The sequence below is a fragment of the Falco naumanni genome, chromosome 8, assembly GCF_017639655.2.
Source record: "Falco naumanni isolate bFalNau1 chromosome 8, bFalNau1.pat, whole genome shotgun sequence".
In the NCBI taxonomy this organism is placed as follows: Eukaryota; Metazoa; Chordata; class Aves; order Falconiformes; family Falconidae; genus Falco; species Falco naumanni.
In genome coordinates this window covers 22,111,123-22,134,337 of record NC_054061.1, presented here as the reverse complement: position 1 = coordinate 22,134,337, position 23,215 = coordinate 22,111,123, and the positions used below count along the sequence as shown (strand labels likewise).

Below are 23,215 nucleotides of genomic sequence, written 5' to 3'. Positions count from 1 at the left end.
CCTTCCCCTACTTATTTTATTTTACCCTTGTTATTCTTTGTTTTACTAAGTTTCTGGCTATTATTTCTCTGGACTCCTGTTTCCTATTTCCTAGAAGGAAGTCACCATTCAGGTTTGGTAATATTTTATATCTGCTTAACCTAGTATGAATCGAGATTTTCAGGGCAGTGGGGAATCAAGACCCCTGTTTATACCTGCTAAGTGCTTTCCATTTGGCATATGACTGATCATACTGTAGGACTGCATTAATCCATACAAATGGAAACAAGTATTACAGAGATTTAAAGTTATGCCAATAGCCTACATAGCTGCCAGTGCAGCAGATCACATTCCAAGTGGGAAATTAAAGAGAAGGGACTATATGACTTCTGAGTTTATAGGTGGACTTGCCATGTTCTGCTACCCCCTACTTTTCACTTGCAGTTCCTTTCTGAAAACAGAGGGTAAGGACACAGTTCTACTTGCAGCGTACATATCAACTAAACCACATCAAAGTTTTCACATGTCCTTATACTAAGATAAAAATACGGTGCATGCCATTGCACACCAAACTGGAAAACTAATCTGGATAGAAAAAAGACAATAAAAATGCAAGTAGTATTTTCATGGTTATTTTTAAGCAGGATTCCTGCACAGTCTGCATCAATGCAACAGGGCAAAGGGTTGAATAAGTCATCCTCTTAAGAGAGCAAGAGCTGCTCACTGAACTACACCCCAAATACAAGTCTGCCTACAGGAGACTATCTGGAGCCTTCTCAGCATGCCAGATGAGTATCAGGAAAAGTAAAAGGCAAAACCGCAACAGAGTTAAACGAGAATACACGCACTTCTGGGCAGATTCAAGTGGCTGTTTAGTCTTCGCTTCTTTTAGCCGTTTACCGTGTCACCATCACATTAGACAGTGAAGCCATGCGTGTCCTATCCTAGCTGTAACAGCAGGGAGGGCTGGGAGGAGAGGAAGGAAACAGCATCAGTCAGAAAACCCTGAGAAACAGGGCGAGTCTGGGACAGTCACGTAACTCAGAAGATCAAGAATGTAACACACACGCCCTCTCACCCAAACACTATTTTAAGTGTTTCATGGTATCTTCAGATATATTAACTTTACTTTTCTCTCAGTCTGTAATTCTCTATGCCACGGTTAGGCCAGCACTAGAACCTTCAAAGCGGTAAGAGTTGGAAGCAATACAGAAAGTATTTCTCGTGCCTTTCACAAACACCTTGACCTCATCCGTCGGGGCCGAGCAGATTAAGGGCCGCACGCCGGGCCGGGCAGCCCGCCCTGCCGGTACCGCGGGCCTCCAGCTCCTGGCTCCCGCCAGAACCGGAGCGCCCCAGCCGAGACCAGCCCCGACCCCGCAGCGGCAATGCCGACGGCTTCCAGGGCCGCCCTCCACGGGGCAGGGGGCACCCCCGCGGCAGTCCGCCTCGCCGAGAGAGCCCGGCCGGCAACAAGGGGGCGAACATCCCCGGCGGGCACCCCCACGGCCGCCATTTTGCAACCGGTTGCTGCAGCCACCTGCGCGCCGCCCGCTCCCGCGCCCGGACACTCACCGCGAGGAGGCCGGCGGGCTCCGCAGTGGCACCGGAGGAGCCTCTCGCCCCAGCGGCCTCGCCCACGCAGACGGGCGCGCCCTGCGGGCACCCCCGCCTCCAGCCACCTCGGGCGCGGTACGGGACCGCCGCGTCCCTCGGCGGGCCGCTCCCACTGGCCCGGCCCGACCCCCGCCCGCCGCTGCACCGCGCTGAAGGAACGGCTGCGCCTTCCTCTCGGCATCGGTAACCGTAGCAACCTCAAGTCGCGCCGCCATTGGCAGGTTTCACACGAGGCCGTAGCCAATGCAACGCCGCTCTGTGCCGCGCCTGGCCAATGGGCGCGGGCGAAGGGCAGGGCGCTGCACTGACGTCACGAGCGGGGCGGAGCAGGGCCAGCGGAGCGGGCGGCGGGGCTCGGCGGCGCCGGCGCCACCACCGCCACCATGGAGACCCCGGGCTAGGGCCTGCCGCGGCCCGCCGGCGCGTTGAGCGGGGCCGGCCGCTCCCCCGCCGCCTCCCTCCGCGCGGTGAGTGGGTGAGGGCCGGGGGAGGCCGCGGGCTGGCAGGTAGGGGCGCGGCGCGGGCGGGCGGCAGAGGCAGCGGGGTCCGCCCGGGGCAAGCGGGGCTGAGGAGCCGCCGCCTCGCGTGGACCCGCGCCCGGCCCGCCTGCGCCGAGCGCCTTCCGCGCGGGCGGAGCACGCCATGCCCTCCGTGCCGCCCGCCCGGGCCCTGCGGGCGGAGATGCCGCCGCCCGGCCCCTGCCCCGGGCTCCGCGTCAGGCAGCCGGGCGGCGAAGCGCGGGCGCCACGGGGGCAGGTGCGGTCGGGCTGGGCCGGGGAAGCCCCGCGGCGGCCGGGGGCGCGGAGCCTGGGCCCGCCGCTTCCCTGCCGGCTTCCCGCGGGCCGAGCCGGCGGCGGATGCGCAGCCCGCGGGCGCGTCGGAGGGCGCCGTCTGCGCGGGCCGGTGCGCGGCGCCGCGGCCAGGAGCGGGCAGCCGGTGGCCGGGAGCCGTCGCGGGCTGAGCTGGGCCGCCCCCCCGGAGCGTGTCCCCCGCAGCCGGGCCATGACGGTGGCCGTGAGCGGGCTGCAGCGGGCACCCTGCTTCCCCGCAGCTGCCTGCCCCGTGTCCCCGTTCTGCCTGTCTCCGCGCTCCCCGGACGCGGTTTAAATGCGCGATTTAATTTGCTGTGTTAACCTTAGCGTGACCGCTAAACTTCGCATGGCGTGCGCGGGCCGGGCGGGGGGAGCCGGCTGGGGAGCCCTGCCCGCGCAGCGGCAGCACGGGCGGTGCAGCCGGGAACTTTCCGCGGGTTTTCTTCCCTTCCCCTCCCCGATCAAACCCAGTCGGACAAGCGGCCGGAGAGCGGCGCCCCGTGCCTGTCCCGGGGTGCCAGGCGGTGGCCGGGCCCAGGGGGCAGCCGGCCCGCCCGCCACTCTGCAGTGGCCGGGGTCAGCGCGGCGCAGCCGTGGGTGCGCGGTGCCCAGTGCAGTGCCTGAGGCCGGGACAGCTGGGGAGTGAGGGCTCGGGAGAATGAAATTAATACTGATACTGAACCTGGGCTGTTTCAGGAAAAGCCTGCGTTTCTGTGAGTGTAGCTTGCGCGGAAGGTACAAGTAGCAAACGCCACAGAATACCACAGCTGAGGAATCGAGCCCTCTCTGGTCCTTTTCCCCTCCCAGCTGACGCTTCAGAGTGCATCAATATTTGACTAAAGGAGAGCTCTCTGTGTTTCTAAAGCGCTTGTGTTTGGCCCGTAGACCTTTGTACTTTTTTTTTTTTAATAACCTTCTGCTCCATGTTAATTTTACATTAGTCATTGCTTCAAGATGTGACTATTTCAAGGAAAAGGTGTGGTTGGACTTGCAGCAGTAACATTTCATTGACTAGCTTTTTAGTTTCTTCAGCAGTCTTATTTTTTGATAACTTGAAGTTCAGAGATTGGGAGAAGGATACCAACATTTTTCTTCTTTAACTAATACCTGTACTTCTGAGGTAAACACTAAATAATATGTTCCCTGAGATAAAAGTATGGGAACTCGCTGTAATGTACCGGTTCAGTTTATGGAGGACACTAATTCGGTCTTGACCATCATGTTTAAAATGGGAGTGTGTTTTGGGGCAGAAGCTTGTTGACCCTGACATGCTGTATCTCTGTTAAATATTACATACAACTTTGCATACAAATAAATGTAACCTGGCTGTGAAAAAACAGGTTGCAATAACTTTCTCCTATTGTTCAAATTGCTTGTAGAGTGCTAGCTTGCTACTGAAATAAGTTGCTAATATTTTTAATTAAGGCAGCTGATGGTTTTTTTCCAGTAAAAATGATGGTTTTTTTCCCTTTCATCATGTTAAATGTGGAGGATAAGTAGCAGTAATAATAATGAAAATTCTGCTATAATGCAGAATTGGATCAGGTCTTGTGAGAAAGTGGTCTTACGTAAGATGGGACATTTTTTTTCCAATTTTTGTTAAAATGTTGACAATATAATGCACCTTTTGGTGTCTTCTTTTTTTAATAGTAATGCAGGATCCTTTTTTAGTGAACAGATTAATTCAGTCACATAATATGTTACTTTTTTATAGCAGCTTCATGTACTAGCAAAATAGCATCTATGATGCATTTTGGGGTATTTTTTGAATTGAATGATAGTATATGCTGTATAAAAATAATAGTAATCTTAATTAGTAAGCTGCATCATGTGTTTAGTACAGGAAATTTGCATGCATTGTGTGGGAAGCCTCAGTGGAAGAAACACTGCATGTTAACAAAACAGGAAACATAAATAAGAACTTTATGTATTTCTGCTTCACTTTATGTAGATTATTTAAATGCATTTATAACAGATAAAAGGCTAAAGCAGGTCCAAAAGACAGAACTCTGTGAGTACTGTCCTAATTTTGTTACATTTTTGTTTTACTTAATTGTGATGCTGAAAATGATCAAGTTCTGCAAGCATTTATCTGGTTTTGGTGCAAGAAACTACTGACTAGTTCAGGGATCTCAGTGAGCTTAATGAAGTTTTTATAAGTGTAATCAAGAGTAGCTGGGTTTATTAACAAAACATAGTTTTTGTAATATGGTATAGAAAAGACTGCTAAGAAGCAAGCAGAACTTGTGATACTTGTCTGGAAAAAAATAGCGATGAGCCTGTTATGAGGTATACTTGGTATTGCTCTCCTTTACTTTCTTACTATTTTCAATTTAATCAGTGGGTCTAGGTTAAAATTGGATCACTCTGTATGAAAAGCTGCACCCTCTTGAAGCTATTTACAAATTGGTTTAACAGTGCAGACCCCATAAGAAGAGGGGCTTTGAGAAACAGTACTTGAGGTTCTAGCTGTCTATTGTGTTCTGGGAGGTTTTTCCGCGGGGCAGCCTGCCCCTGACTTCCTGGCCTTGGGGGCTTAGCCTGGTCCTCTACTGCGGGCGCGCAGAAGCAGCATGCCCGAGGCTGCTGGGTGCCTGTGTCCAGACCTGGGACTTCATTCGCCAGGGCTTGATGGGAAGCAACTTGCAAGAGTTGCTGCAGAAAGAACGTGTTTTTCCATCTTCTGTACAAAGCATGTGAATGTCTCCGGAGTAGCTCGTGTTGGTGGGGTTCAAAATAGTGGATTTTTCAGAAATTTTTATTTGGTTTGTGTGATGTGGGTTTTTTTCTGTGGTGAAAATAAACTGCAAATCATTATGAATATGGCATGTGCTGTCACTCCAAAAGTAAACTGAACTGATTCAAACTTTACCAATTAGGGAGGGAAAAAAAAAATAATGAGTATTTGAGCTAGCAGAGCTTTATGTGCAAGTCAGTAGAAAGCTGGACTGGAAACTAGAATTTTGGGCATGGCTTGTAAATACTGCTTGCTACTGTTCCTATCTTGACTGCAAATATTGCTGATAATAAGGCAGTTCAAATACTTGTTAAGATGGAGAGTAAATAGGTAACAACACTTGAGCACAGAATCAAAGCCTGTGGTAACAGCCCTTCCTGCTTTGAGCTGCGCGGGGCCCTGGCAGCAGAGCTGCGCTTAACAAAAGGTGAGCTCCAAACTCAGCTGGAGGGACTGCCAGCACGGAGCGGTTCTCTGGGCATGCTTGACAGCTTTTCTGATTCTCAGCTGCTTTTCCTAAGGCCTGTGATAGGTCCTGGTTCAGTCCTTGGGTAACTTGACGTGTTCTTTTTATCCAAACGGAATACTCATTTATTCTGCTTGGGGAAGGTTTGCAGAGGGAGGGAGGAGGTGGATGAGAATAGCCAAAACCAGCCTCTGGTGACCTCCCCAAAACTTTTGCTTGCACGGAAGAAAATTGCAGCTTCTTGTCAGTTAAAATCTGCATCTGGCTGCAGCGTTGGGACCTTTGCTCCTTTCCCACTCACTGCCTCTTTCCCTCTCCGCCCGTAGTACCTTGCTGCTTTTTCTTCCAAGGCAGGGGAGACGCACGTGTATTGCAGGAGGAAGCAAGGACTCCTTCAGATTTGCAGTGGATTAGTTTGTTTATTTTTTAATGATTAAATCCCCAACACTATCAGTAATGGGAAAAGGCTGAAGGAGAAAGCTCTTTGAATGGCATCTTGCAGAGGTTCCCTTGTTCTCCAAGCCACTGAAAGGCAGGAGGATGTGCCTCTGGTCCGGCTGTGCTGTGCAGCAGGGCAGGCGTGTGGCCAGGGTCAGGGAGGTGATTCCAGCACAAGCTTGCCCTCCGTTCGGGTTCGGCTCCATGAGTCAGCCCTCGGCTTCCTGGAGAGCAGCGCGGGGCGCTGGAGCAGGCGGAGCAGGGCTCTGAACCAGTTCAGCCCGTTTGCTCCTGCCCTCCCGTTTCTCCTCTGGAGTCAGCAGCGAGCGGCTTCGCTCACAGCGGTCTGGGGGATTGCTGTAGCTGTCCATGACTTGCTGGTCCTTTTTGTTGCATCCCACACTTGCAGGCAAAGGAAGGCAACATTGCTGTGGGAAAAGTTAGGAAAAAATCCATTCTAGTGTTTTTCAGTATTTTTAAACAAGATCCTCATATTACTGCATTTTTAAGATACTGTGGTTACAGAAGAAAAATAAATTACTATTTTTCTCCAAAATGTGTCCATCACCACCTCTTATAGATCTTCCCCTTCCTTCTTTAATTTGCCTAGCATTTTACAAAGCTCTTACCTAGCACAAGAAATTGAAGGCCAGTTAAATTCCTGTTTAGCGGCTTTTAAAAATAATTTTAACTATGCCTTTATTTTAGTGGGGAAAATAAAACTGTGAGTTATTACTTCATTTGAGAGTGATTGATCCATTCTTCAAGGAATAATTAAAACTAAGACTTCTTCCCCTCCCCCCCCCCCACATGTAGTTCAGCCTTTTGCTTATAAAGACTTGTGATATAAAAGACTTCAGTTCTAACTGAAAGGTTGTGGGGTTTTGTGACCCTTAAATCAACATTATAGCTAATCTAATATTCTGATTGGTGTTGTGATTAATTTGTTATTGAAGAGTAAAAAAGGAATCTATTGTAAATCCTTTGAAGTTACACAAGCTGAAACTTGCTTTCTGCATCACAGCTCAATGGGGGGATTTTTAATGTATTTACTGTTTATGCAACTGTGGGGTGGTAATTGTGGGCAGTGAATAAAATTAACCCTTTAGCTATTGGATCTGCAAAGCAGATGGTTTATAGATATTGTTTAGGTTGTATAAGTAGCTAGCCTTTATTGTTTGTTGAATTCATAAATAGGAGTTTAGAGCGCCAGGTCCCCGTTCCCACATGAGTGAGGTTCATCTTGGAGCAGTAGGTGGGAAAGCTCTGGTGGGGTTCATGTGTCTGGAGGGTACTCATGCTAGCTGGCAGCAGGACAAATGCAACAAGAGTGGCTTTGCTCAGCATTGGTTTGGTCCAGTAAACATCCTTAGTTCAGCTGGAGCTGTCTCCAGAGGCAGTAGGAGCCAGGGGGAGAGTGCCCTGGGAGGGAGGTGAAGGGGCTGAAGGCCAGAAGGTAGGAGCAGTTTTTCTAGCACCAGGCAGGGTAAGAAGTGGGAGAGACCTGGAGACCAAGTGAGGAAGAGGGGTTGCTGGAGCATGTGGTGCCAGACATAGTCTTTTCTTAAATGAAGTCCTGCTGTAAGGGAACAGGGAAGAAGCATTAGAAAAATTCTGGATTTCCCTTCATTTGCATGGCTGCCAAAAACTTTTCCTCACTACACGTTCTTAACAAAACCTCCTTATGGTATGTATGTGGTGTGGAAAGCCTTAGGCTATCACCTGTGCTATACTTCCAATGTTTTTTAAATAAATTTACTGAAAAGCATTTGCATTACGCACATCCATGTTGAAAGCATCTAATCTACATCTCAATTTACTTTAAATGATTTAACTTAGACCACCTCTACTGGAACTGTAATGTGAAGGGGAGATTTTCTGCTTTGTGGGTTTCTGTCCCCTTCCCACCCAGGAAGGCGGTGGCAGGCAATGCACCCATAGTGCTCCAAAAGGGAAGCTTTTTCAGTTCCAAAAACATGTTCTTCGTTGTCTTGTATTGGCAGAATTTTCTGTTACTGTATAACACGTGACTTGAGTACTTGTGCATTTGTTACCGTGAAGGTCAATCCAGTTGGTCAAAACTAGTAAGTATTCGTTGTTCCTGTTAGCCTGTTTCTGTGCAGTACGGTTCAGGAAAGCTTTCTCATGGGTTGGGACATAGCAGGTATGCGGCTGGGGCAGCCGCAGATCCCCGCTTTCTTTGAGGCATCATTCGGAAACTGTTGGTTGCTGGTACAGTATAAGCACAGTATACAAGTTCCCAGATATTTCTTCCTGGATCGATTTGTGCATATAATGCTAGTAGTGATATATGTTACCTACTATGCTGAAATTCAATACAGTATCTCCACTTAGAATTAACTCTTATACTTTGTAGTGACAGATTTTGTACCAATTCCAGTTTTTTTTAAAAAATAAAAATTCACTGAGATCTGAAACAATTTCAGACAAACTATAACTCCTTACCTTCCATGTCAGTGTGACGTGCCTTAAAAATGAAGTGTTTCATGTCTTCCACAAAACCAAGATGATGCATGTAATGCAGCTGATTTCAAGGGATTCTGGACAAGTGAAGGGCTGGAGTGTTAATAGAAGAAACTCTGTGTACAGATGGTGTTTGTGTGACACTGTTCACTGGTTGTCTTTTGCAGATTCCTACTCAAGTTTTGCGTGGTATATAAATGGAGACAGATCTTAAAAAGAGTTTATGTTTTCATCTTATTTTTATTTAAAAGCAAAATTGCTAGATTTTGTTGTTAAGACAACAGTATCACAATGATAGCATATTATGGAAGGAGATGTCATTTATACTGTGATAGTGCCTAAACTCCAAATTGATGTGCCCTTCTATGAGGTAGAGGGAAATCCATGCTTTGTAGAGCTTACAGACAAAAAGGCAAAACTTAAGCGGGTAGATGAAGCGAGTGGAGGAGAAGACGTCGAGAACATGGCTTCCTGAATGCATACCTTCATCCAGGGTGCTTGTGATCCTGTATAATGCTGCTGCCTTGGTCCGTATTATCTGATACAGCCTTAATCGAAGATACACTAGCAGAATTTGCCATCTGTTGCTGCTCCATATCCTTCATATCAAGCTTTGTCCTCATAACTAATGTGGTGAAAATAACCAGTGCTATATTTTAGCTGAAATAGAAAATATTGGCATGTGAGATGACTGATACAATACATCACTTGTTTCTGGGAGCGGGTTTATACTTCAAACAAGAGATGAAAAAACATTGAACCCAGAAATTTTAGATTGGCTCATAGATCTGTGAGATGTGTCTGTTTGCTCCGTGCTATTTGGACTACCCAACAAAGAAAGAAAACATAGTGATTTTCTTAGTTTTGCCATTGCTTCTTAACATAAATCACAGCAGCAGCATACACTGAGACTTCTGGGATTTCATTGTAATTAAACACGTTTTTTTCCAGAAGATACTTTTAAACATCATTATTTAGAATTCTTTACAGAATAGAAACTGACACACAAACTTACAGTGGTTCAAAGAGTTGACATTTTTTAAGGAAGTTCTAGTAGAGAACACTGCCTACTATGGGATGCTTTTTTGTTCAGGCTGATGTAATTGGTCTTCCAATACTGAGAGAGGTTTTTTTTTAATGTTGCTGTACCACAGAGGTTGTTTTTAAGCAACACAAGAAACTCGCCAAGTCATGTACTGACACTGAAATAAAAAATAACTCCCCCCCCCTAAAAAAGAAGCCCACTCAAAACCAACAACAAAACCATGAAACAAACAACAAAAAGCCCCACTCCAAATATTTTCAGTAACTTGAAATACATTGAATTAGGCAGAATTCCTGAATACGAAATTAATTTGTCTGATGAGCTATAGAGTATTGTTTTGGCCAACCCTGAGTTCTTAGAAAGGAGCAGGAAGACTGTCCTTCAGTCAGTTGCTCCTGCACTAAGAAAGGCTGAAAATTTACTCACACAGTATAGGAAGGTAACACTTTTTATTAAACAATATATTTATTGGTATGCATAATGACTAGGAGGTTCTATACCTTTTTTAGCATAATAGATGTAAAAGAGGGTACCTTAAATCACAACTTGCCTGCTTTTAGGAAGTGTGTAATTCATCAGCTTTAGAAAGCCTTGACTTATTTGAGCAAATGCTGTTTTAGTGGTAAAGTTCATTGTATTATTTTATATCATATTATTAAATTGTCTTTATTACTAATATATTCATTTATTCTATCATATTTATATTTTTATGTTTCAGAAGGACTGAAATTTGAAGTGGAAAAGGAAGTTACAATTATTTTTTTTGTTTTAGATAGTAAAGGTATCTTAAGTTATTGCAATTTTTCCAGAGTTTTCCTTCTTTCTCCCTTCATCTCAAAGCATCACAGGCATCGTATTACAACAAACAAGAATAGTTTATTATGGTAGTATTACAAGTAATTTTTGTTATAGAAAGTTGAAAGTAATGCTAAATTTATGTATAGCATTGCAAACTGTGTGATGCTATTTTCACATGTTCAGATTTCAACAGTTTCAGTAAGACCATCTGATTAAAAGTTCATTTATTAGTCCTGTGTGCGCATCTTTGCAGAATAAAACAGCAGATGGAAAAAATGTTGGGTTGGTAGATGAGTTAATCTGCATGCAACTTTGATGTCAGGATACATCACTACAACTAATAAAAGTATTGTCATCAGTAGAAACATTTCAGCAGCGTTATGTAGCAAGTTGGTTGTAAGCGGTTGTTTTGGTTGCTTTGAAGAACACCTGGGAGTCCTCAACTTCTCAGTGTTGTTTGGAGCTTTTTTCCCCAGTATTTACTAATGAATGTCTTTCTGAATTGATTGTTCTCAAACTTGTATGTTATGATTGAGCATTGTGAAAACCAAGTATCTTGCTATGCAGATGCTTTCAGCATTTTGAGGATTAAACACAATCTTTTCCTTGTGAACGGAAGCTGGGAGTGATCATGCTTTAGGAGAATGTCCCGGTACGAAAGCTTATGACAGCATCTCCTTCAGCCATGTTTTGTTACCCGAGTAGCAGCTCATAAATTCTTCAACTTACAGGACAACAGCCAATCACATTCTTGTATAGAATTTTTTTCTTACAAAATGAAGAGCTACTAACACTAAGTAGGTAACTTCTTCGCTATTTCATGCTTCTCTTGGAGCTTGGAATTGGTTCTGTATGATCCTAGGCAAATCTTTTTCCTCCAGGTTCACTGGAACAAGCAAGCAGTTCGTAAAAGCGTGTTACTGTTGTCTACGTGGCAAACAGCCACCTGCCCGCCTAGGGTTTTCTTTCACAATATGTGGCGTGTCTGTCTCGCTTCAAAGTCTTTAGATGGGCAAACTTAAACATGTTGGAGGAAGGGGAGACAGGCTATACTACTGCGTGAGCTCCAGCTCTGCTCTCTCCCTCCTTGCCTGGGATCTTACAGAGGCTGCCTCAGCTTCGCTCTAACTGAAAAATAGCCCGTAGCTGACTGAAATGATTTACATGTTGCACAGAATTATAGCCAGGCTAGAGATTTTTATCTTGCATGCAGAAATGCTTTCTAATCCTAGAAATTCAACTGTGGTGTGTCCTTTTCCCCCCAGTATGAATAAACATGAAGTGTGAAATCTCTGCAGTGTTCTACTAACATTCATTAACTAATTAACAACCAACTACAGAGCCTCTGCTCTGGCAATTCATAACAGCCTCAAATGGGAGGAGAGCAAAGTGTTTAGTTATCACAACTACACATCTTCTTAACTTTCTTAATTTTTGTAACTTTTATTTTTTCAATCCTCCTATTCTACTGCTGTCTTTTATATTTGCATTTTTCAATAGGTTTTATAATTTCTTAAACCGAGGTACCAGGTAAAAAACCTTACAGAAGCGTATAGTCTATTGAAATTCAAAACTATTAAGTTTGCTTGGCCTGTATTTCAGAATCCAGTTTTGGTTCCAGACAACAGATTAATAACTACTGTTCTTCAGCATCTTTTGTTGCAAGAATTTGGCACTTCTGTTTAAAGGTCTTAAAAGAAGATTATTGACAGAATGGGGGGGGTGGGGAACAACGAACCTGGGAAACAACTAATACTCTGTGTTACTTAAAAATAGTTCTCTTACACAGCTTATAAAAAGATATTGCAAACTGAGACTTTTTATCTGCTTTACCAATAAATTCTTGTAATTCAGCTGAGTCCAGTAATTCAAGATTGGAAGCTGTCTTGTTTGTAGAGCCAACTTTTTTCGTTGTGGTGACTGGGAGAGAAACCCAGGGTACAGAACTGCTTACGTCTGTGGTCCTTTTTTTCCTTGATCATCTGCTGTAAGCCATCAGCAGTCAGGATTACCATGGTAGGTGAATCTCTAGTCTGATGCACTGTAGCTCATCTGAAGTTCTTATGGGCAGCTGGATTTACTACATGCATTTGATATTTGGACTTTTTCAGTCTCTGTTTGGAACAGGACAATCCAAGCTGAAGCAATGCTTTATAACTGAGGATATGCTGATTTTGGTAGTGTAATGCTTTCTTATATTTAATGATTTTAATAATCTGTTACATAGTGCACAGAGTGAGCAGGTCTCCTTGCAGTAGTTTTGGTGACTTAGTTTGCTTTTCAAAGGACCTTACTGGCAGACAGTCTTGTATGGTCCAAAGTTTAGACTTCTTTCCAGTGTGGTTTTTTTATTATGAATGTGAAGCAGTTTTGTGTGATGTTCCCTCATGATGTAATGTGTTAAATTTGTAAGATTTATGACTTCATAGGTGTGCAAACACAAACTGCACCTTTTCAGTTTTAAGTGCACATTAGCTTTCCACCCATCTTTTCTTTGAAGGCAAGGCTAGCGTACAATATAATCGATCTTGTCTGGTATGCTGGAAGTGGACCTAGTAATGCTGGATGACGTGGTGCTACTGCCTGACTTCACTTCTGTTCTCCCTTCTTTACCTCGAAGCACGTGTTAGGAGATGCAGTGACTGTGCCTCTCATCTGGCCTAGTCCAAGGCCATTTCTTCATCTAGGTGAAAGTATGGCTGTCAAACTTCCCGCAGTGTAGGATTTATGTGTAGACGTGCATGTTATCTTCAAATAGTATGATGGTTGACATGGGCAGATTTACTTGGATAGGAGACATTCAGCATCTCCCCAAAGTTAGTTATCATTTATCATGACATGACTACGGGTGTGTAGATTTTCTCCTATGCTACTAATTTTGGAATGGTTAGAGCAGCTATGGCCTTGACCACCTTGACTAGTTCTAAACTGGACAGGATCAGATCCCTATTTAATCCCAGGTGAACTTAAAGCAAAATGCGGTCTCGTTATAAAACTAGCAGAGGGAGATGCAGTGTCTTGAGCTAATTGTTTTCACATGCCTATTTGTACCTTTAAACATGGTAGAACTCGAACGTATGATTCTAAACATCCTATGGATGTCCAGATGTACTTGGTGGTGTTAGAGTGCTATGGGTGAATGCTAAATGTAGTAATAGCTTTGATTAATAATAAATTCAGCTACTGTATGAAGATATTGTCTATATTTCATTCAAGAGCCGTAATTGAAATGGCCCTACCACAGAAGGAAGGCAAGCAAATCACCTTGATTTGACCATAACATTTTCCAGTTGAAGAGATGCCAGCAGGATATGAATCAAAACAGTACTGACTGTAAACACATGCCAGAGGATCTTGCTACTCTCTGCTGTTTTAATTGTGTGACTGAAGTACTGACTTTCCTTACGATAGGTATGCTTTTGTTCGTATAAATAAGAAAAAATAAATTGGGTATACCAGTATGATAGGAATCCACTCTAAGGATCCTAACAGCATGGTTACTGCATTGAAGAAAACAGCCACCAGTAATTCTGTTCTCAAGTGATATATTCAGTATATGTTTTTCACTTTTCCAAGGTGTTCACTGAGAAATTTCCTGATTTTATAGTCAGAGAGATAAATTTCATTATGGTCACTTAAGACCTGTTTGTTCTGCACTCAAATGTCTCCTTATCCTCATTTTTACCCCCAAGTATTTAGAAAAAACAAAATCTTCTCAGTCTGTTTTGTAATGTTTCTGTCTGTCAAAAAGGTTTGGTCCCTTTTGTCATCATGACAGCCTCTGAACTCAGACCAGCCCAACAAGCAGCAGATGTGACGAACAAGACCTGTGCCAGACATGGGTTAGCCTGTACTTCATTCTCATGGAAGCAATGCTTCAGAGTCTCTGTGGGAAATGTGTTTGTGATATATTCTGCAAGGGCACGTGCCATTATTCTGGCCATCTCACAGGAACAGCTAGTGAGTCCATGTTCTTTTCACCAGTCACTTCTTCGTGATGACCTTACTGTCTGTCACAGAAACTCATTGGTCACTACCTGTGGCTGGGTAACTGCAGCAGGATTAATTCTTCAAGGTCTTCCATAATAACATGCCCCCTTAATGCCCCAAGCCCTTCTTGCCTGCCAAAGCCCCCACAAATTTGGAAGACATGCAAAGACCTGTTGTTTAAAACATGATCAGTTGCAAGGAGTTCCTGGTGGAGAAACTTCTTTCTAGATGGAGCTTCTCATTAATGCTACTTTTTTGTCTTGCTTCCCATAAACAGGCTGAATACATAATTGTGATAATTTGAAAATAGAAACGGTGTTTGGCTTGTTCTGTCTTAGGTACCTGGTGGCAGTGTATTACCTGATAGTATTTTCTCTACAGGCAAATGTTTTTGTTGTTCTTGGAATTTATTTGCTGCTTTAGCAGGTCTGTTTGGCTTGATTGTCTGTAACTTTCACATAATACCATCATTACTGGACTTGGAAAACAACAGTTCTCAAATCTCACGGACGTATGGATTTCTCCTCTCCCCTTAGGGTGCTCTACATTTCTGCTTGTATCACTTTTAAAAGTAGGTATGCTTCCCAGATAAGTAATTCTGTCTCGGCTTGGATGTATGTTGCATGCTTCTGTGTGTCATCCCTTCCACCACTTAGGGTAACGCTTTGGATGGTGTTTGGTAGCACTAGCATTAGACAGCTCTGCTGAGCTCAGCTGGTTGATTTCACCACATTTTCTATTTCATAAGAATTTTCTTCTCAAATCAATGACTTCAGTTATAGGTCTGTCTAGTTAAATTATCCTTCCATGTAAAATTTAAATCATCCATAACAATGTGCTCTGTGGCTATTTTGGCAACTGATTTTTCTTCTGTCATTTCATGCTAGAGTTTGTTGTGTGAGTAATCTTTCTTGTTGGTCTGATTGCTCTTTCGTCACCATATCTGTGGAATGAATACCTGTGCCAGACCATTGTGATGATTATTCATACATCGATCAGTGTCTAGAAAAGCTAGCTACCTGTTCGTCCAGTGGTATTTGTCTCTAATAGAGCTTCCACACCAAATTTTGAGTGGCCACTACTAGCAGGTATCTCTTCTCTACTATTGGAGATGCACTGAAAGCATTAATGGTTATGCTGTAAACTCTGCTTTTTCACATGAAGGAGCACCAGTTACAGAAATGAAGAGTCTCCAAAGAAATGACCTCTCTGAATTTGAAAGCTGGTAACATGACTACTCCTGTCTTTTGAATTTTGCTGTGGTCAGTGGGTCTTACAGTTCACCAGTGGATTAAATTTATAACTAATAAATTGGAGGTCCCAATAAGCAGTTTGTTGTGAAGACATTGACTCAATAGTTTATTGAGGAAGGCTTTTTTTGGTTTTGAAAGTTCATAGCTTTGAGCATGTTATACTTGGCGTGGACACGAGTCTTTCCATGTTCTGCAAATAGGTCATCAGTGAGTTTGTATCACCAGTTCTTCAGAATTGAGTGTGAAACCTGGAGTTCATATTGCCATTCCAGTAAAAAAAAAGTTTCGCTTTCATGAGCACTTATTTGGGGATAATGAGGTCTACAGCCTCACTTCACCCCTGTGAGGTGTTTGTTGGTGAGAAGTATGGAGTGAGTAACCAGCCTGGTGTCAGACCTTTGTCCTAGGCCAGCTCTACTACGTTTTCCTTCGTTTAAATGCTTTATATTTCTAATTCCTGTTGAGGTTAGGAGTAATAATGGTGATGACCTTGGCTTTGAAAGCATTTCAGATTTCAAACTGGCTTTTCAGAGCTGAGGGCTGGTGTGGTGCAGCAGTCCTGCCACTGTCCCTGGCACCAGGAGCACTGCAGCAGCAGCAGCAGCCTGTGGGCAAGGTAATCCTCCTGAGAGCCAGCCTAGGTTATCAACCACGCATGGTTCTTCTGCATCTACGTTCCACTGCACCAGACACATGTGCTCGTTTGGTGGCTGGCCTCTGTCAAATGCCAGCATTGCTCAGATCCCTGTGTGCTGCTTTGCTAGGCAGAAACTCTCCAGAACGGCATGGGCATGTTACTCAGTCTGTTCAGTTGCAAGTAAATGCTACCTTTTGAGATGGCCACAAATGACAATTTAAGGGACTTCGGGTTTACTCCATGTATCTGACAAACCTGCTGGGCATATCCTTCCTGTGGCTCAGCAGAAGGCTGTTGACATGCAGCAACAGCATCAGTATTAAAACCGGATAAAAATGGGAAAAGGTAGTGTGTGTGTGTCTGTATTTTTACCTTGCCGTGTTTGGACATGTTGATCTGAAGTCTGCATTAACAGCCTTGCTGAAGTCTATTTTTAAAACATGTAAAAAAAGATGTTAACAGTGTTCATCAGAAGGTGTATTTGGAGTTAACCAGCAACATTACTGCAGAGAAACAAGTTAAAAATTTATTTGCCATTGCAGGGAAGCAAATTCTTTAAAATGCAGACTATGTAATGTAGACTTTTTTCATGAAGTTTTTATTGTCTTTTTGTTCAACAAAAGTGGAATCTTACACACTTGCCTTAAACAAGAGAAGTGTGAGGTAGATTTTTTGAGCCTGGTTTTGCCCCTCCTTTGCTGGGCATGTTAACATTTGTTCTGGCATTTGCAGCTTTACCTGTCTGGTCATATGAGAACTGAATTAATAGAGAACATCCTGGGTGAGCTTTAAGAAATAAGGGGCTAAACCCTCTGTAGAGCCTCTTCTCTGCCTTTGCTGAAAAGCTCTGTTTGTAAAATTTTTGGATATGAAGTGGTCTCTCTCACAAATAAAAAGCCAAAAAATGCAGTTTAGGTAGATACATATCCTGTTAACATCTGTAATTTACGCTGTCGTCTGTGACACGGAAAACATAATCAGCAGTTGACTTAAAGCACCTTGCTGGAATGTTTCATTTTTAGATAGCTTAAACAACATGTGGAACAAATATTTACAGTTCCTGTGGTATAGTAATATGGCTGTTTCTTGTTGATTTTCCCTTGCAAATAGGAGTCATTTTAGTACTTCATTCTGCTGAGGGCGGTTTGGGCTCTGTTTGACTTGGGGTGCTTTCCTGCCTGGTGCCACTCAGCTGCTTCCCTTTCCTTGCCGTGCAGGGCTCAGAAAGTTCAGTTCAATATCATCTATCTGAAATTGTATATATTTTTATGACTCTTAAGTAAGATCTTCTAAAAATGGAAAGATATGACTCTAACTACAATAACTATTTAAGCATTATATGAAATAGCAATCTTGCAGGTTCTGGAAGTGCATTCTTTTCTGCTGTTGTCATCCATGAGTTATATTTCCTGACTTGTTATATCGACATTTTCCTGGACTTGCATGGTGCAAGCAAGAGCAGACTTTCTCTATTTTGAAAGTGGAAATCCCCTAAAACAGTAATTAATTGTTGTGTTTTTTTAAGATTTAAAATTGTGTAGGTTTTCAACTACTTCATGTTATTGAGTGGATTTGCTTTTGATAGCTGTGTTTTAAACCCCTCATTTTGAGCTTCATGTTAAAGCACCGTGAAAATAACAGATTAAGTTCGTAGCTTTGCTGGTGGTAGAGTTGCTTGTTTAAGTATATCAGTATTAATTGTCAGGCATATCTAAACCCTGACTGTGAGCATTACATTTTTTTTTTTCTATTATCTGCAGTTATGAAAAGTTCTAAAAAATAAAGTTTGTTTGAACTTGGAAGGGGGAAAGAGCACCCCAGTATCCCATTTAGAAGAGACAGTAATGCTTAAATATTTAATATAATTGATATTGTCTGATACCTGGCAAGAAAATAGCAGAAGCTGTAAAATATTATCCTAGATTATTGCTTTGTCTTTCCTGCAGTGACTTCAGTGGTCTTGCTGTTACCACTTTTCCACTTAGTCTCTCTGTCCAAACACAGGCAACTCCTACACAAAATTTGCATAGCTTTGGTTGCTCTCTTCTGACATTTCAGTTGATCCAACTTGAAATTGGGTGCACAGACCTGGATATACTTCTTTAGCGAAGCAGACTGGAAAGATTGTGCATTTCACAGTATTGGGAAATGGAAAATGAGCAGGAGTGATAAATGAGGGTTGGTGGGGTTTTGTTTGGGTTTTTTTCTTTTTTTTTTTTTTTTTTTTTCTTTTCCCCCTCCTCCTTTGTCACAGGAAAGTGTGCTTTGATTACAGGCATCCTAACTTCATGTTGTTTTCCACAGAGCAGTTGTCTTGCTAGTTGCTTTCTGTACTGCATTGGTTCCTGCTTCAGTGCAGGACTTTGATCTTCTTATAGCCTGGGTGAACTTGAATATAAGCAAGACAGGATTATGCATGAGGAGGTAAAAGGAAAAAAGTGAGTATTACTGGGATAGACAAGCTTTAATGTTCAGTTTGAGTTGGGGTCAGCTGCTTTTGAGTTTGGCATCTGTTTTTAGATGGGTTCTCCTATAGTTGGTGATCTGTGAATGCTGGCCCTACCACACAGCAAATGGGGGCATTCCCCTCTCCTGCCCTCAGCTGTCATCCACAAAGTGCAGACAAGTGATGCCAGCTTTATTTGTTATCCCAGGTGACTGTGTCCAGGCAGTACCTGTGACACAGCCCCATTTCAAGCCTTCTTTTGATGCAAATGAACTGTTAACTACTGCTTTGATTACAAATTTCAAAGAAGTTACACTGGTTACCTCTTCCCCCCCCCCCCCCCCCCCGTGGTGTTTTCACCTAGATAAGGCTGGTTGTCAGAAGGCCACGTGGCGCTGTCAAAAACTTTACATGCAAGCTGTGTTTCTTGTAGTGCTCTTCTTGTAGAACAAAATCAGGTAGTTTTGATATAATCTGCTCTTGACAAATCCACGCTGTTTCTTAACACTTGAAGTTCTAGTGCCTGTTACTGTGTTACTGGTTTTGGTGTGTTTAATTTTCCCTGCTCAGAAATTGGAATTAGACTAGAATATGGGGCAGAGAATTAAAAGGTAGGTTGTGACCAGTATTTGAGATTACTTTGAAACTTTGGTTTTGAGCTTTAAAATACATTTGAGTCATATTTTAAGTCTTTCAGGAACTGAGGCAGGAAAGCTGTCTAAACTGTGTCTCCAACTGGTAAACTTTGATGCAAAATACTATAATCTTGTGACAGAATTCTATGCCTGTAGCAGACTTTACAGGAGGAAATGTTTTTCACTGAGAGAAGAAAATCACATCTTAACGTCATCGTATAGTGCAGCATAAAGATGCAATACTTCCACACAACAGGAAGCCTGTAAATGCTGGTTTGAGAGTTTCTTCTTGTTTTAACTGAGCATCAGTAAAGAAACCTGAACTGTTTGCCATCATGCAGTATTTTTTTCCCTTCTTGACTGTTTCCACATTTAATCTTCATTCCTTCAGTATATAGTTTTCTATCCCTTCAAATTTTCTTGTTGCTGTAGAGTGAATTGTCTACATTCTGTGCTCTGGGCATCTATTTCAGTGTGTGGGTAAAATTATTGATATTATTTAATGTACTGTTGTCCTGACTTTTTTCCCTTATGGCACTTGTGCAAAAAGTCTTCATGCCTTGCGAAACATTTTAACCTAAGTATGTCTAACTCCATGTTTCTATCATCTGCCCCCTACTATGGGAATGCATGTGGTTCGCTTTCATAGGAATAAATATAATTTTATATTTATCAATATTAGCTTATTCACCTTGCTTCATGGTTTTCCCTCAAGTTACTCAGTTGTCTTAGCTCTCCTCTAATTGTAATGTCACTTGTAAATTTTGGTGCTTTATAGCTCTTCACCTTTTTATAAAGTATTAGTAGAAATACTAAATTCTCTGTAATGTGTAATCTTGCCACTAGTACTTAAAGTTTTTAAGGGTAGACAAAGTCAAACATACCTCAGAAAAATTACACCGATTATACCTCTTTTTTGGGGAGATTGGAGAACTGATTGAAATATGAGTAATTTTGGCCTTAAAAACCAGAAGCTTGTTCTCTTAATTCCTGTAGAATTTGCTACTATGTGCACTTTTATTTTTTTTTTAGCTTCTAGCTTGGAGAAGAGGGGAGAGCTCCATTTGCTTAAATACCGAAGTTTGCAGTGTAGAGCATTTGTAGCAGTAAACTTGATTTTTTCCTGTGCAGTTCTGTTTCAAGACAAAATGAAGAGTAAACTGCAGTTTAGTAATTGATAAAGCTTCATTTTGGTAAAACCTTTTGCTCAGCCATAGCCATGTTTACTAGAGAACAGTGGTATTCCCGAATCTATATCATGCAGGAGCTTGACATTTTTGTAGTAGCTATTTGAGCACGAACAACCATAGGTTGCCTTAAAGAGCTTGTGTGTTCAGAGTAAAAGCTGAAGTTTAAACATCATCAGTTTCAGAATTTTGCAAGGGCATAGTTGGATTTTTCTCCCTGCTAAACCTGATTTACGCTGCTGCTTGTTGGTCACTCATTCCTGAATTGCGGTTCTCAATGGAGAGATGGAGACTGCCATGTTGGGAAAAATACATGAGCCTGTGTTGTAAGTGAAATCACACCACTGATCTAGTCTGGTGTTTTTTTAAAGGCAACAGGGGCTTGGTAGTGTGTCTAGTTCCAGACCATCTCAGCGATATGTGTTACACCTCATCCCTTCTAACATTTGGGTTGGCAAAATGGGGAACTGTGGAAATCTGTAACTCTTCAGCTGTCTTTTAGAATCATGGTTGTAGCTGTTAATTTTAATCATTGGGAAAATTGTTTATGTAATAATTTTTTCCCAATATACTATATGACAAAATTGAGAAGCATACTTCTATAAATGCATATAAAATAAATTTGGGTTTATAATGCTTCCAGTTGAAATATATCTGCCTACAGTTAGTGTACATTATCTACCGATAATTTATAGACTGATGCTTCAGTAATAATTTTACAGGGCTAGGAGAAAATGTAAGAGGAAGTTGAATAGCAGCTGCAGCTATTGTTCTGCTTGGTAGTGTTTTTATCTTTACTTACAGTTATTCTCAGTTTAACTCCTGTTTGCTTGTTTCTAGGAGTTTTCAGGTGAGAGACTGCAAAAGCATCAGTTTGGGGGTCCTACACTTTGCAAGCATTCAGTAGTAGTGCTGCACAGCATACATGCACAGCAGTTACTCAGCTGTTACAGTTTTTAAGTTATGTTGTTCTGTGACATTCATTCTGAATGACTTCATACCCTAAATTAGTTGAGGCTATTACAATGCCAAACTAAGAATGTATCCTTCTATGAATGGTTGAATGAATAGTTGATGAATGTCTTTTCACCTGACAGCCTGTTTGGAAAATCAGAAATCCTTCTGTGATCCTACATATCCCTCCTCCTCCTCAGTCTGCACTAGGATAAGACTGAACTTCATTCCTCGAGGTAAATCTGTCTGTTTGCCAGTCTGCAGAACTGGTTTTGAGCACTGTGTGCTGTTGAGGTGGTTCTGAATGGTGGTGGGTTCAGGTATATCAGCAGAACAGAGCAATACAGTCTTGGGGTGGTCCAAAGGAAGGGTTCACGTTGGGGTCTGTCATTTGTCTTTTCTTTAAGGCATGGAGCCTTGTTAACTTAAACTACTGAAAACTCTGTTGGTTGCCAATTAGGTTGTGGTACTTCATACATTTGTGAAGTGGGAACGCTCTCCAGATATCCTTTAGATGACAAAGGTTCTTTTTTTAAGGTGAGCTACAAATGGTGCCTCAGGCCTTGAAGGATGTAGTTGTAAATATGCCTTTATTCAAAATGGTCGTCTTGCTATACCTGTCTGATCTGTTCTGGTGAATTGTTGGTTTGAAAGCTATAAAAAATACTAATCTCATGAGCATGTTACAACTGGATATTTGCGGTTATAGAATCTTGCCTGCTTACTAGAGTGAAGTTAAAGTATGTAGCCATCGGCCAAAAAGAAAAAGACTGTCTTCTACTAGGAGCTGTAACAGAAATACATTTCCCCAAAAACTAGGGTAATCATTTTTAACATTTAAAAAAGGATATAGTACCACATGCCTTTTGAACCTGCATGTATTTAAATAAAATAAAAAAAAAAAAGAAGGGGGGAAAAAATGTATCCTGAAAAGAAATGAGGAAGGTCTTGCCTTTAACTATCTTGCTGCTAAATTTATCTCCCGCGTTTCTTGGGCAGTGTATAAGTTGCATGTACGTTTCTTCTGTTACTGTGAGACTCTGCACAATTGTGCAGGTTGGGGGGGCGTTATCCTGACATTATAGAAGTCTGTTTCTTCCATGTTTCTATCAGGTGTTTGCTTGCCTGGTTTCATCCTTAAGTCCACGTGAACAAAACTTTTGCGCTATTAATGTCCATATAGAAAAGTGATATCTGAACAGAAAGCTTACCCTCTAGTATGGTATTTGAAGTATCTTGACTTACTGCATCTGGAAACTTTAAAAGCTGTTTTTCATGTAAAGATTTGGGCCATAGAATCATAGAATTATTTGGGTTGGAAAGGCCTTTAAGACCATTGAGCCCAACCATTAACCCAGTGCTGCCAAGCCCACCACTAAACCATGTCCCTCAGCACCACAGCTACACGTCCTTTAAATACCCCCAGGGATGGTGACTCCATCACGTCCCTGGGCAGCCTGTCCCAGTGCCTGACCACCCTTTCCATGAAGAAATGTTCCCCAATGCCCAGTCTGACCCTGCCCCGGTGCACTTGAGGCCGTTCCCTCTGGTCCTGTCGCTTGTTACCTGGGAGCAGAGCCCGACCCCCCTGGCTGCAGCCCCCTTCCAGGGAGTTGTAGGGAGCGATCAGGGCCCCCCTGAGCCCCCTCCTCTCCAGGCTGAACCCCCCCAGCTCCCCCCATCAGGCTCGTGCCCCGTTTTCTCTGGACATGCTCCAGCACCTCAGTGTCCTTCTTG

General features: G+C 42.9%; 2 protein-coding genes across 4 annotated transcripts in view; one reads left to right on the top strand and one right to left on the bottom strand.

Moving 5' to 3' along the window:
* The window catches only part of CCDC148 (coiled-coil domain containing 148), a 78,171-nt gene extending 76,442 nt beyond the window's left edge, over positions 1-1,729 (bottom strand). For both annotated transcript variants that reach the window (XM_040604614.1, XM_040604615.1), the window contains exon 1: positions 1,555-1,729. The gene's annotated coding sequence lies outside the window, so the exon portion shown is untranslated. The remainder of the gene's footprint in view (positions 1-1,554) is intronic.
* Positions 1,730-1,926: 197 nt separating this feature from the next.
* PKP4 (plakophilin 4) overlaps positions 1,927-23,215 on the top strand; it is a 101,586-nt gene continuing 80,297 nt past the window's right edge. For both annotated transcript variants that reach the window (XM_040603807.1, XM_040603806.1), the window contains exon 1: positions 1,927-2,063. The gene's annotated coding sequence lies outside the window, so the exon portion shown is untranslated. The remainder of the gene's footprint in view (positions 2,064-23,215) is intronic.